Below are 5,358 nucleotides of genomic sequence, written 5' to 3'. Positions count from 1 at the left end.
TAATTTTAAGATAACCAAATTAGAAGTGCATTCAAAGTAGTCTAAAATAAAAATAACCAAATTAGAAGTGCTTCTAAAGTGGTTAAAATATTTTTTAAAATAACTAACATAAAATGTATAAAGTGATTTTAATATTATTATAAAAACATATATAATTATTATTATTAAAATTTTACTCTATAATTATAAAATGAAATAAAACAAAACGCACTTGTTTCCAAAGTTTAAGATTGCTATCAAGGTTAATACACTAATAGAATTAAACTAACATATGCATCATATTTATATAATATAGATAAGAGAAGAAAAAGAAATAAAAAAAAGGAACCATAACAAAAACGAGAGAAAATAAAGGGATTGGGCTTGATTTCGAGGATGGTTCGTGTTGTGAGAGGGAATGGCTTGAAACCTAAATATGCCAAATGAAGGAACAAAACATATTTCTATGACGTTTTAAGGATGTCTATGAAAGGGGAGAAAACATTGGTTATTGTGGGTGGTGTGAAGCTGTTCGGGACAGTCCAAACGCGACTCCGAAAGTGAAAGGAAGGCAATCTCAAACGTGACTAAAGCTTGATGGTCTACCGGAAAGGGTTCAGGTGTGATTTCAAGAGGGAACAACTCAGATTATGCTCTGAAGTGGTTCATATGTGGTTCCGGATGGTCCCAACACAAATTCGAGACATATCGGGTGTGATTCGTAGGGGTCATCTTCAACTATGATGGGAGTTTGTCAAAGATTTTTCTAAATTGTAAGTATGAAATTTTATCTCTAGACTTGTCAAAGATATATGAATGGCTGGGAATAATCTCTAAAAATCAAGGTATTTTCATGTTTACCTTGAAAGATTTATTTGACTATGTTATCATCAACTTACAGCTTAACGAGAGAAACAAAAATTAGAAAAGATCACTTATTTCAAATACTGGTTTTAAAGGCATGATTTTAAAGGCATGATAATGCATATTGAACATACGGATTTTAAGTGGATACTGAATATACTGATCCCAAACAAACACATATGATTTCAAATGCAAAGATAGGGCAATCGTTGATTTCAAATGGAGAGCATACAAGAGTGGAATGTAGAGCATACAACATACTGCAGTGGAATATAGGGTATACAACATACTATAGTGGAATGTAGAGCATACAACATACTATAGTGGAATTTAGAGCATACAACCTACAATAGTGGAAAGGTAGAGCATTCCAAGATGAAAGCAAAAGTTGTTTATTATCGATTTCAAATGGAGGGTGTGATTCATGTTGTTGTGTTGTTGTGATGTTGTTTGAGCTTAGACTTTAGCCTCCATTTTGGAACGTTTCTCAAAGTTTTCTTAGAGTTCTCTTAACCAATTTTCCAACCCTTTATCCATCCATTTCCTCTCATTTTATAGAAGATTTTTTGTTACAGAGAAAGTTAATGATTTTAGATGATTTTAGGAGATTTTGTTGCTTTAATGGATTAGTCTCTACAATCTGCATTGATAATGGCTTTCTACAATGACAATGGCTTTCTGATCTTAATGACAATGCCTTTTTAATTGAGGAGACTAGTCTCTGCTATGGTTGGTGATTTATGTGACTCTAGCTTTCTGCAAGAGTGGTTAAGAATGATGGCTTTCATGGCTTTATGACTTTGCCTTCTGCAGCAAAAAAGAATGCTTGATGAAAAGTGCTTTTGGCGAAGAGTTTTTCTGATGAAGAGTGCTTTTGATGATGACCTACAAGCTATAAGATGTGATGACAGTCTTAACAGAAGGCATAGTAGTAAAAGATTATCTCCCCTCCTCCGCAGAACACCATCTCCCTCCTATGTCCATTATATATTTTCTGTTTTCATATTTTTAATTATTGTAATTTTAAAATTGATCACCTATTATTGTATTGTATTATTTATTATGAGTAATTTATTTTTCTTTTCTTTTCTTTTATTCTATTTTTGAAACTAAAGTGGACAAAACTAAAATGGTTGTTTTAAGAATGACCAATGATCACATCTATGTCTAACATGTAAAATCAAAAGTTGTTTTATCCTACGCAGGTTTCCTAAACTATCTTTTGGATCAGCCGATACTCCCACATATGCACCATATCTAGAACATGCAATTAAAGATCATAAACTGGGTTTCCAAAGTATCTTTCGAATCAATATGAACACTCATATGTGAAAAATTCATAGACTATGTAATTAAAACAAGAATAAAACATAAAAGATTATGACAAAAAATTATATTAAATGAAGAATTCATAGAGAATTAAGAATACATTACACCAAACCCCCGTGAATGAGGGAGTTAGCTACTCCTAAGCATACTGAAGACTATACTGATGTTGAAATCGAATGCCTCTATCCTTCAGAATGTCATTCTACCTTCAAGTGTAGAGATATCAAGTTTCTTTCTCTCCAAGTGTGTGTTTGAGCTATGCCAGACCCTCAATTTATAGACTTTCATGGCCTTGATTTTGTACTTGAATAAATTGTAATAGATAATCCTTGAGATATATCCTTTAATCTTTGAAAATTTCATAATTTCATATTTTAAAGAGATTCAAACGACTAAATAAGGAAGTAATGACATATATAGACTAAAAATGACTTCTAGAAAATATGTAATGATCATAAAATCAAAATGAATTAAAGATAAAGCAAGTTAACCGAACAAAACAACAAAGATTCAAAGAGAAATTAAAAGCAAATGATAGAACACAAAATAGAGCACCTAAACCACACAAATGAAGGTTCAAGAACAACAATGAACTTTGTGCCAAACAAGAACATAAGACCCACAATCCAATCGGTACAAAAAATTCAAGACATGAAGGAAAACATGTAAACAACTCAGAATGAAGAAAAATGGAGGATAAGAGTTATTGAGCAACCGTGGCTCTAAATACCAAATGACGACCTTCCTCAACCATGGCCCACTATTCTTGTATTCACTAGCCATGGTTGGGACGTTTGCCATCACTTCCATATTTGACAATTAATTTAGCTCATAGGATATTTCAATTAAATATTCCATTTCTCTAAAGTGATTTCAAAATTACATAATAACTTTCAGCCTGACCACACCTTCAAACAACAAAATAACATTTCGGATTGTACTATCTGTAATATAAAATTGCATTTCGGATTGTACAATCCATAATGCAATTCTACTTTTTGGATTGTACAATTCATAATGCAATTTGCATTTCAAATTACACAATCCATAATGTAAAAGAGTATTCCAAATTGTACAAATCCGAAATATAGAATTACGTTATTAATTGTGCAATTCAAAATGTAATTTTATATGACAAATTATACAATTTGTAATGTAAAATTACATCATGAATTGTACAATCCGTAATAAAAATTTGCATTTTAAATAGTCTTGCAAATTTATACAATTCTAGATAGATTTGCATTCTAAATTATACAATTCGTAATGTAAATTTACATTCTAAATCTAACAATTAAAAATGTATAAAATTAATATTTTTGAATTTTAAAGTGTGAAATTTGGAATATCTACGGATTACAAGATCCAAAACTATGATTAAAACACAAAAGAAAGCTTCACAACAAATCATAACAAGTCAAGCAACATTCTCCCACAACCAATGATCATCACTACATACCCCAAATATCTACAAACCACCACCCTCACTCACCCACCTCAAGAAAGACCACCGTCCACCACCGAAAGTGAAACAACAAAGCTAAATAATTTTATACCCTATTATTTTCTATTAATTTCAGTACGAATATAATTAGAATTTTAAAAGGTATGGGATATAGAAGAAAACATAGGATGAAGAAAGAAATTTCCTATGATTTAAGTTTGTTTAAGATAGCTTAAATTTTTGTATAAATGATATGTTACGTCATAGACTTATGATAGCTAAACCTTTTGTATAGACGTTATATTAGATTATATATTTATAATAGCGGATGTTTGAGGTGTTACAAAAACTTACTATGAAAAAACTTAATTAATTTAATTTTTGAAAAAAAAATCCAATTTAGTATATAAATATGTGAAAAATCTCACAATTATATCACGTACATTATGACAAAAATATTTGGTAGCAATCATGGTTTCCTATCAGTTACCTAAACTAACTTTATCTTATTAAAAAATGGGTTAAATATGTTTTTGGTCCCTTAAGTTTCAATGAATTTTGGAATTAGTCCCTCTTCGAAACTTTATACCAATTTAGTCTTTCATCTTTAGAAATGAGTGGATTTAGTCATTCTTATCAAATTTTGTTAAGTTTATTTGACATTTTAAACGCATTTTATGATAATATTTGAGCTAACATTGAAGTGAAAATGTGTCAAATGGTGTAAACAATTCAAATACTATCATGAAATGTGCTTGAAACGTCAGATAAACTTAACAAAATTTGGTTAAAAGGACTAAATTCACGCATTTTTAAAGATGAAAGACTAAATTGGTCAAAAGTTTTGAAAATGGACTAATTCCAAATTTCACTAAAACTTGAAGGACCAAAAACATATTTAACCCTTAAGAAATTAAATTTACATTATATTTATGATCAATTTATAATTGACGGTACATGAAATGCTTAATCTTACTTTTTTTTCTTCCCGTTCCATCTTTCCATTCTAACAACGCACACGAACTCTTTTCTCACAAGTGGGATGCTTCTTTCTTATCGATCTTCTCGTTAGCGGCATAAGCTTCTCACTGAACCATAACAATAATGTTGTTACAAAGCCAATATCTATCCGCTTATTCTCTCCATGCTCATTCTCCGCTCATAGGTTGAAATAAATTTCTCTTTTGTTAGAGCCATCATCTCTGCTCGTTTCCTTCTTCGTGAAAATCCTTTTCATAAGTGTTTTCCCCCTTTATAGTAGTTGGTTTTCTTTCTTGGTTTATTTTTCTTCTCAATGCAAATTTAGTTTCATGTTGTTATAGACCTAATTTCAATTCTTTTAACCTTAACTTGAAATTGTGTTCTAGTGATAAATCATTTACTTGTTAGCATTGATTCATGTTTTATACTCTCGTTTTTTCTAGATTGTGCCTATTTATGAATCTGGATATGTGAACGTAATATTATTTATTCTAGTTTTGGACCAACCACTTTAATAATGTGCTTCATTTCAACACTTGGTTCATGTTATTTATGGGGCGCAAAAGGAACAGAAAATTAGGACAAGGATACTGATAATGTTAATTTTTACCATTATCCAAGTTACTTTTTAATTGCAAAATCATCTCTTCTAAAGTTTTTAACCTACTTAATCTTCAAATTTACCTTACTTTTGTAGATAAATACATTTTGGGTTACATTGATCTAAATATACCACTAATCCTCATTTTTGTGTCCTTTTT

At 30.3% G+C, this 5,358-nt stretch overlaps 1 long non-coding RNA gene across 1 annotated transcript; it reads left to right on the top strand.

The window, feature by feature from the left end:
* The first annotated feature begins 338 nt into the window (after positions 1-338).
* On the top strand, positions 339-1,938 carry LOC146888666 (uncharacterized). The gene is made up of 2 exons (XR_014983965.1): positions 339-752; positions 1,657-1,938. It is a non-coding gene; the product is annotated as an uncharacterized LOC146888666 (long non-coding RNA).
* Positions 1,939-5,358: the final 3,420 nt, after the last annotated feature.

The sequence above is a fragment of the Vigna unguiculata genome, chromosome 1, assembly GCF_037176805.1.
Source record: "Vigna unguiculata cultivar grain cowpea cultivar isolate G323 ecotype 2 chromosome 1, ASM3717680v1, whole genome shotgun sequence".
Taxonomy (NCBI): domain Eukaryota; kingdom Viridiplantae; phylum Streptophyta; class Magnoliopsida; order Fabales; family Fabaceae; genus Vigna; species Vigna unguiculata.
The sequence above is the reverse complement of the archived record's forward strand: the minus strand, read 5'-3'. Positions and strand labels throughout refer to the sequence as shown.